Below are 10,270 nucleotides of genomic sequence, written 5' to 3' on the forward strand. Positions count from 1 at the left end.
TCATGAGTCAGCTAAAACAAGCTCAGCTTCCTGCTTTGGCGACCCAGTAGGTTACGAAGCAGCAGAATAGTCAAAGGGAGCAGAATGAAGTATTATGTGTAGTAAGTGGAAGCTCTGACTAGATACTGGAACAGTGGGTGGATGGAGACACAAGCAAACAAGCCTGCAAGCAAGCAAACTGGTGCAGGTGGAAACTCCAGCCTTATTTTTATCTGGAGTTTTGTGCCTACTGTGGAGTCAGCAGATGGCTCCAACACCTCAGAGATGTGTTTTGGACTGTCTTAGTTTTGCTCTCTTGTCACATGAAGTATTAGTGAGAGAAAGGAGAGGAGGCCTGCTCTAATGATCAGCGCTGGAGCCAGAGAGCACAGAAATGAGACTTTTTGTCTGTGGACGGTTGCCCCTAGTCGTCATCGTCGACAACGTCATCATCATCCTTTCACGTCCATGTATAGCCTGTGATCTGAAAAATCTCCTTTTACCAGAGTTCCTCTTATTGCTGCTACAATTAAAAGTCAAATGAAGTGAGGACAGAGACATGCAACTAATATGCATGTATGCACATGTCCCAAACTGTCTGTCCCACACTCAGACACACACACACACACACACACACACAAACAGTTGCTGTACATCAGACACCGGTCTGAGAGGAGATAGAAATAGAACAAGCTGCAGCGTGTCATAGCAGGAGTTATCCATAATGACAAGAGGTGTTACAGGCAGCAGAGATGGGAGGTGAAGATGAGGAGAGCAGCAGCAGAGAAAGATGGAAAATGAAGGAAAATGAAGGACAGGTGGTGACAGCACATGTGGGAGGATGTGGATTAACTTCAGAACCGGGTAAGAAAAAGAATTGCTTGACTTAAAACACTCAAAATTACATTGATAAAATGATTTGATGAAAAAGTCAGTCAGTGTAAAAGTAAACTATCAGAAACATTGATGTGCGGAGTTGTTCCAGGTAATGGTCAATTAAAATTATGTGTGAGTATATAACAGCAAGTGGAGATGCTTATCTAAAGCTCTGGAACCAGTATCAAGTTTTTGGGGGACAATTAGCATTTGTGTCAGCGTATATTCTCTGTCCAGTTCATATTCTGTTGGATCGCAATACCTCTCGTGTGTCACTGTTAATCCGCGTGTTCTTTGAATGAAGACTTCAAGAAGAATAATGCCAATTTCAAAATGTATTTAACAATAGAACCAATTCAAGATACAAATATTACAGAGCTCCGGGCCAGTTCATAACCATACAATAACAGAGTCCATTGCCAGGGCATGAAGTCTGACAACCTAACTATCCCTTGGCCCAGTAATTTATAGAAACACAAATGCAAATCATCAATGCTCATACAGTCCAATCCAGTTCCTCTGCTTGGATGACCTCGTCCTCTTCTTCCAGTCCAATTTGGTGTTGGTACAGTCCTTCTTCTCCATTATCTTCCTAGGTGGCCAGATCAAAGTTCACATTCTTCATGCAAATAATCTTATCAACCCCACCCTGATGTCCTGTTTTATAATGGGTGTTTAACACCTCCTGCCTTACTGGCTCCTGAGATTACAACGGTCTAAACAACAATCCTGTCAAAGGAATGTCTCTGATCTTTATTACATTTGCTAATGAGTCTACCATGCCTAACTTTTAAAGTACTTCTAAGAGAAGACAGGAACATATGGTAGAACACATAATAACAAGATAAAGACAATTCTCTTCAATTCATATTCACATTCAACATTTTCAGATGTAATTACTGTGATTTTGCAGGGCTTCCTTTATTTGGCAATAAAGGATCTGTGTCTGTGGACCTCATGATACACAGCCTCATAATGGACTCATTGAGACTTTAGACAAGACACGGACATACTGGAAGGATATTCGCTATATTTACTAAAAAGGATTGTTTGTCATTTTTTTCAACTTTGTTTTAAAGGTGATTTTTTTTACAGGCATTTAGTTCTAATGAATCACAATCGAATGATTTTCACTTCTATGCTCATGACAGCATGCTGTAGTTAGAGGCTGTTTCTGCCACCAGAAGCAGAGGAGTTGTCCAGTCAGGTTGTTTCTTTTAGCACTTGATTTTCTCGTCTAAATGTCCGGAGAGGTCAAGCTAGCCTAGGCCCAGCTCACAGCTAACCTAAAGGAAATTTCTGGGTTTTGCAGGGAAATAAAAATAAATAGCAGTGGTGTCTATGGAAATGTTCTGTTGGGTGATGGATATCTCCTCTTTGCCCAGCCTGTTGACCTTCATGCTCAACCCTCTGCTGGTTTACATCCCAGATGTAAACAGATTGTTTTTCTAAGAGGCTTTTTCTGGTCCTCAATGACCAGTCAGCCATGAGAAGTGTCTACATTCACATTGATGGCAGAAGAACTATCAGGGTTTAGCAAAAGTCATTCAACCATCTTCAAACAGCAAAGGTCTTCATCTTCGGGCTGCATCAGGGCTCAGAATCTGCACGTGTCCAGGTGGGACCAAACACACAACAGAAGAGTGGAAAGTTGAGCGATAAAAGATCAGCACAATTTTGAGAACTAAAACTTGGGCAGAGACACACAGAGAGCTGCGTCATTGCTAACAGGGAGAAACAAAACTCCGCTTTTCAGCCGCTGAAAAGTAATCAATGAAGAAAATAGGATAAGATGACAGAAGACAGAGAGGGCACTGCTGCATCAGGACACAGAGGTAATGACATGCACATAGCAGGAGGCACACACAGATTTAAAGGTCATCAGCAGACTGAACGGTCCAGAAAACAGCTGACAATCAAAAGAAGAAAGAAGAAGATGCAACAATTGGAACAGAGGCTGTTATTTGGGATGTTTAATTTCTTTTGTTCCCTTCAGCAAAACTTGGTTGGGTTTCAGATGACCTTCAAATGCCATTAGCCCTCCAATAAACTTGGAAAACATTTGATTAGCCTTTCCTGTCTTTTGGTGCCTCTGGTAGAGCATTATGGGGGAAACATACAGCTAATGAACAAAGCCAAAAGGGTTTATCTATTTCTGATTTGGATGTGTTTGCTGAGAGCTGCTCTGACTTCTGAAAAGCACAAAGTGGAGTCATTACAATGTGTAATCTCAAACTAACGCAACTAAGCTCTATGAATATTCATACAAGGCTTTATGAGCTCCGTGAGTGTATTAAAGAGACATTCCATTCAATGGCAGCATGCTGGCCTGTCTGAGTGACACCCAAAGACAATAAAATGAGTTTACACAAGCCTTCTAAGAGTGTGTCAGGATGGGATTATGTGTTGCTTGTGCATTAGTGCCACTAAACCTCATAATATATTGTTGGCAAAATTTAAAAAAGATGCCAAAAGTGCCCTACAGAGATGTAGGGGGAGGTTACATTTGGTATCTGATATTTTACCAGCAGCTGAGTGTATACTACTGGGATAACTGGTAAAATCTAAGTGCTATGATGGAGATGCTGGTAAACTTTGTATCATGAAGCATTTACAGATAAAGTTTTATTTTATTACCAGAATAAATATGGAAACACACATCTCCACAAAATGGGATGAGAGTGGGTAATAAATGAGTGTGTCTGAACTCCTGAAACACTCCCTCACCCCCTTATTGGGGGCAGGTAACACAAATTATGGAGGCACTAGTAGTCGACCATAAAATCAGGCAGTTATTGTGGGCATTTTTACCACAGTCCCCCACTCTCTTCTCTCTTTCTTTCTCTTTCTCTCTCTCTCTCTCTCTCTCTCACACACACACACACCACACACACACACACACACATACACACATGAGCATCCTCTGGGGACAATCATGTTCCTCTGCTTGATAATCCATCTCCATTAGGCATAAATCAGGCATGGATTAATTCTTTGTCTTTATATTTTTGCTCCATGTTACAGTGAATCAAAAACAAGATAATTAGTTGAAGAAAGTATTGATGGCATCCATGGGAAGATTATTTATTTGTTTTTTGTGCCTAGAAATTTACTTTGAAATGTCGTTGGTAAACTTTGTATTAGAGGATTATTGTGTTATTATTACTATAATGTGAGTCTGTAGATTTGGGTATGCAGCATTTACTGCACCATGATGATTTATGGAAATGTTCACATTGAACATTTAAGGGAGAAAGAGTGCTGTCAGTGGAAGCAAGGAGAGATTCAAAAGCAGAGTATCAAGTAATTACAAACATTTTGACTGTTGATTAGCTGCTGGCTAAACTCTGGTCAGTTTAAATACCGTAAATTCCAGACTATAAGCCGCTACTTTTTTTTCTACACTTTAAACACTGCGGCTTATTCTACTCTTCTGCCCTCGGCTAAGCGCTTTAGCATCGGCAGCGAGCTAAACATATGGCTTCAGTAACCACTCGTGAAGCGTTCTGTGGTTTTTACCGATCCACTTTATTTTTGTAAAACTGCAAGAAAAAGATCACAATACTTAACTTTCGGTTTCAATGTAAAAACGTACATTTTGAGTAGCGGCTACAATCGTAAAAGATATTACTTACAGATTATGCCTTTGAGAAGTGCAAAAGTAAAAGAAGTAACCGGATTGGATCCAAGAGCAACCCGTTTTCCGTGTTCCGCAGCACTGTTATCTGGCGCTCGACGTACTTACTGTCTCCACCCTACTCCACTAAATGGCAGCGCGACAGGATCGACTGCAAATTGACAACTTACATCTAACAAACAAACCTCCGGAAAAGGAACAAACAACACAAAACTGAGAGACAGAACATCTACGGTGCCACTTAAAATTGAAAATAAAATTGATGAGAGGTCCAGACAGAGGTCCAATGAAATTGTATGATCAGTCAAGCACACTGATTCACAACTATTGTGAATCAGTAATTTTTACTAACCCTCATCAACATGGAAAATACTAAAAGAAAAGCATATGATGTGACTTTTAAGTTAAAAGCGATCACTCTGGCAGTTGAAGAAGGAAATCGAGCTGCCACACGTAATCTTGGCATAAATGAATCAATGGTGAGAAGGTGGAGACGCCAGCCTGAAGAACTGATCCAAAGCAAAAAGACGACAAAAGCTTTTAGACGTAAACATAGCATTTGGCCCGAGCATGAAAACTTTCTGGAAGACTGGGTCAACACACAGAGAGCAGGCGGCCGCGGTGTTTCTCTGCTGTACAAATCAGACGGAAGGCAAAAGCAATCGCCACCGTGATGAAAATAGAAGATTTTAAAGGTGGGCCATCGGGGTGTTTTAGATTGTTCATTGTTTGAGTAAAAAAGCATAAGCAACATAATTTGTGTGTAGCTGATACAAAGTAGCTGCATTACAGACACCGTTAAAAAAAAAAGCATTTACTGGTACATTATATTTGTTTATGTTGCTAAGAAGATTAAATTAAAAGTTAAAAAATCCTTACATGTGATAAAAATTGGATTTAAGGTCTCTGTATAAACATACAAGTGAAAAGAGTGGATGTTGTTTCTTACCTGTCTGTCAATCGTTGTCAGTGACTCATTTCTTACAGTATAAAAATATCCGTCATCTACCTCCTCCAAACCTCCCTCACTCACCTGGAGAAGGCTGGAAGCACTGTGAGGATCATGTTTGTTGATTTCTCCAGTGCATTCAACACCATCCAGCCCAGGATGCTGGGGGACAAGTTGCAGGTAGCTGGGGTGGATCACCACCTCACAACATGGATTCTGGACTACCTCACACAAAGACCACAGTTTATGAGGGTGAAGGGCTCTGAGTCAGATTGGCTTCTCTGCAGCACTGGTGTTCCGCAGGGAACAGTTCTGGCTCCTTTCCTGTTCACCCTCTACACCGTGGACTTTTCAAACAGTACGTCATCATTTCACCTCCAGATGGTCTCTGACGACTCTGCTGCTGTCGGCCTCATCACTGATGGGGATGATACGGAGTACAGAGGACTTATTCAGGACTTTGTGAACTGGAGCCTGTGGAACAACCTCCAGATCAACGCTAGCAAAACCAGGGAGCTGGTGGTGGATCTCCGCAGGCGTAACAACCCCCCGCCTGCACCGGTGAACATCCTGATGTTGACGTGGTGGAGTCCTACAAGTACATGGGTGTTCACCTAAACAATAACCTGGACTGGACACACAATACAGACGCCCTTGTCAAGAAGGGCAATAACAGACTGTTCCTGCTCAGGTAGCTGAGGTCTTTTGGAGTGCAGGGACCACTCCAGAGGACTTTCTATGACTCTGTGGTGGGATCAGCTATCTTTTATGGGATAGTCTGCTTGTCCAGTAGCATCACAGACAGGGACAGGAAGAGGATGGACAGACTGGTAAGGAGGGCTTGCTCTGTCCTGGGATATCCACTGGACTCGGTGGAGGTGGTGGGAAACAGGAGGATGATGGCTACGCTGTCATCCATGTTGAACAACACGTCCCACCCCCTACAGGACACCCTGGCAGCACTGGGTAGCTCCTTCAGTGAGCGGATGCTCCACCCTCGCTGTGTGAAGGAGAGGTATCTGTCAGCTGTCAGACTGCACAATAAACATAACACCCACTAGCACAATCTGAATATTATATATTCTGATATGTATATTGTATTCATCCTCTGTACTATGTACAGGTATACAGGGGCTGAGTACCCATTTATCTGGATTATTGTATATATACATCCTCTTTGTATATTCCCAATTTTATTCCTTTTTTTTATTTTTCTCTGCGTGCTCTTGCTGTTGTTGCGCTGTAAATTTCCCCGTGTGGTACGATAAAGGACCTGAATCTGAATATATCAGTAATGAATGTTTTTGAGCTCATTTTTCATATTACTAAGTGGGATACTGTACCTGCGGCTTAAAATCCGGTGCGGCTTGTATAAGTACAAAAATGATTTTCTTTCTAAAATTAGATTATGCGGCTTTTAATCAGGTGTGCTCTGTAGTCCAGAATTTACGGTAGCTTGTTTGATCCCACATTCATGTAGGGGTTATGTGCATCAACCCTGGACTCACTGACAAAACCAGAAAACAGCAACAGCTTGTTGTACACCTTTATACACAGCACACACAGCACAATCCCAGTGTGACAAACACCATCTTCATTTGTGCTGTCATGTTCTCCTCCACTTCATCCAAATCTGGATGGCATACGTATATCATTCGTCTCACACAGACACACTGATGCAGTGGTGCTGAAGGACCCACACGCACACGCACGCACACACGCACACGTGTTTTCACCAGTATAAAACAACAGTGTATTAGTTCTCCTGTGACGTTAAGTGAAAGCACTGAACCAGATGCTCTTTAATCCTGTAATGAGAAAAACAGGCACACACACACACACACACACACATTCAGTAAGACATTGCAACAAATTGCCACTGTTTTAATCCTAATCCCACTTCCTCTGATCAGGAATCTTCCGTTTCATTTATCTGTTTTAGTGTTGACAACCAGACTACGGTTGTCTCTGTCACCATTGGCTTCATCCCAACAGGCCTCAGAGTGACATGTGACGAGTTGGCAAACCCTGACAGACAGATGTGCTGATTTGGTGTTGCCATATTTAGCAATCTGGATTAAGACTGCTGATGGCTCTAAGACCACCATCCTTCGTGGTCGGAGAGAAGCCCCAAATCCAGAAGGAACTGAGGAGGAAACAATGAGGGAGTAAGGCTGGGGTTAAACAGAGGATGAAGAGGCGACGTTTTAAACCCTGCATCCCCGCGGTCATAACAGGGAATGTCAGGTCCCTGGCAAATAAGATGGACAAGCTGGAGGCACTCACACGGACACAGCGGGAGTACAGAGAGGCCAGTATCATGTGTTTCACGGAGACATGGGTCCATGGACTGATACCGGACTCTAATGTGACGATCGCCGGCTTCAGCACTGTGCAAGCGGACCGAGACACCACCGCGGCCGGTAAGAAGAAAGGAGGGGGACTTGCCGTGTTCATTAGCAACAGGTGGTGCAACCCGGAGCATATTCACGTCAAGGAGCGCGTGTGCAGTCCCGACGTGGAACTTATTGCTATCGGACTCCATCCATACTATTTGCCACGGGAGTTTATTAATGTCATCGCCATCACTGTTTATATACCTCCGACTGGCGAACATGAACGTCCCACTGTATTATCTCTGTCACTGCTGTCTCTCATACCCTGCAGAATAAACATCCTGGAGCCCTTATCCTCATCACAGGTGACTTCAATCATGCCTCCCTTAGGTCCACGCTCCCTACATTCCATCAATATGTCCAGTGCAGCACAAGAGACGTTAAGACTTTGGATTTACTGTATGCTAATGTCACCAATTCATGCACCTCCACTGCACTCCCTCCGCTAGGCAAGTCTGACCATAATCTCGTGCTGCTCTCCCCATCATACACACCTGTGGTTAAGCAGCAATCAGTCACTATGAGGACTGTTATGAAATGGTCAAATGGTGCCATGGACTGTCTGCGGGATGCCCTGGAGACCACCAACTGGTCTGCTCTCTGTGAACCACATGGTGAGGACCTGGATGGACTGACAGACTGTGTTTCTGACTACATCAAGTTCTGCACTGAGAACTCCGTCCCCACCAAGAAGGTACGCTGTTACCCAAACAACAAACCATGGGTGACAAGTGACCTGAAGGCCCTTTTGAACAAGAAGAAGAGGGCCTTCACTGCTGGGGACCCGGCTGAGCTCAGGAGAGTACAGAAGGAACTGAAACGCAGTCTGAAGGAGAGCAAGGACACCTATAGGAAGAAGCTGGAGAGCAGACTGGAGAGGAACCAGACCAGGGATGTTTGGAGTGGGATGAGAACAATCACTGGCTTCCAGAAGAAAGGAATACGGTCAGCTGATGGGAGCGTGGACCAAGCTAATGAGTTGAACCAGTTTTTCAACAGGTTTGATTCTAGCTCTCCCTCCCCAGCTGTCCCAATATTCCTCTGGATAACAATGGGTCCCCTTCACACCTCCCAGACCCCCTAACACCTCTGCCAACTTCTTCCCCCTCCCCCCTGCTGACACCCTACATGGATACCAACATGTCACCCATCCCCCCGACATGACTATCCTTAACGCCTAGCCAGGTGAGGAGAGAGCTGGAGAGGCTCAACCAGAGAAAGGCTGCCGGACCAGACGGCATCAGCCCACGAGTGCCGAAGAACTGCTCCAGGCAGCTGTGTGGAATACTGCAGCACCTGTTCAACCAGAGCCTTCATCTTCAGAGGATCCCAGTGCTTTGGAAGACATCCTGCCTGGTCCCGGTGCCGAAGAAGACCCATCCTGTGGCACCGAGTGACTACAGGCCAATAGCACTGACCTCCCACATTATGAAGGTCATGGAGCGGCTGGTGCTGTCACACATCAGACCTCTGGTGAGCCCCTTTCAGGACCCTCTGCAGTTTGCCTATCAGCCCAAGGTGGGGGTTGATGACGCGGTAATATGCTTGCTACAGAGGGCTTACTCCTCCTTGGACAGACTAAACACCACAGTGTGGGTCATGTTCTTTGACTTCTCTTCTGCTTCTTCACCAACACCATCCAGCCAAGACTGCTGAGGGCTAAGTTGGAGAACATGTGGATGGATGCTCCCCTTGTCGCTTGGATTGAGGACTACCTGACAAGTCGACCACAGTTTGTGAGACTGCGGAGCTGTATGTCCGACCCCCTGATGAGCAACACAGGAGCTCCCCAAGGAACTGTGCTCTCCCCCTTTCTGTTCACCACCTACACAGCTGACTTCCAGTACCACTCTGAGACATGTCATCTCCAGAAGTACTCGGATGACACAGTCATAGTCGGATTTGTGGAGAATGGACAGGAGGATGAATACAGGGACCTTGTGGAGAGTTTTGTTAGGTGGAGCAGGGAGAACCTTCTGCAGCTCAACGTGATCAAGATGACGGAGATGGTGGTGGATTTCAGTAAAAGTCCCCACCCTCCCCAGTCTGCATTAGTGGGAAAGATTTGGAAATAGTCCCATCTTACAGGGTGTTCAGCTGGACAATAAACTGGAGTGGTCCACAAACACCGATGCTGTTTACAAGAAGGCCATGAGCAGACTCTATTTCCTCAGGAGACTCAGGTCCTTCAGTGTTTGCAGCACGATGCTCCACATGTTCTATCAGTCTGTCATGGCTAGCACCATCTTCTTTGCTGTAGTGTGCTGGGGTGCAGGCATTAAAGCAAAGGATGCCAACAGACTCAACAAACTCATTAAAAAGGCAGGGTCTGTTGTTGGATTTAAACTTGCAAACTTAGACGAGGTGGTGAGGGACAGGATGGTGTTGAAACTGCGGACAATCATGGACAATCCCTCCCACCCCCTCCATAAC

The 10,270-nt window shown here is 44.6% G+C and overlaps 1 long non-coding RNA gene across 1 annotated transcript; it reads right to left on the reverse strand.

Moving 5' to 3' along the window:
* Positions 1-1,175: 1,175 nt before the first annotated feature.
* LOC130527551 (uncharacterized) lies at positions 1,176-7,517 on the reverse strand. The gene is made up of 2 exons (XR_008951053.1): positions 4,491-7,517; positions 1,176-2,459 (listed from the first exon to the last, which is right to left on the reverse strand). It is a non-coding gene; the product is annotated as an uncharacterized LOC130527551 (long non-coding RNA).
* Positions 7,518-10,270: the final 2,753 nt, after the last annotated feature.

This window comes from Takifugu flavidus, chromosome 6 (assembly GCF_003711565.1).
Source record: "Takifugu flavidus isolate HTHZ2018 chromosome 6, ASM371156v2, whole genome shotgun sequence".
Taxonomy (NCBI): domain Eukaryota; kingdom Metazoa; phylum Chordata; class Actinopteri; order Tetraodontiformes; family Tetraodontidae; genus Takifugu; species Takifugu flavidus.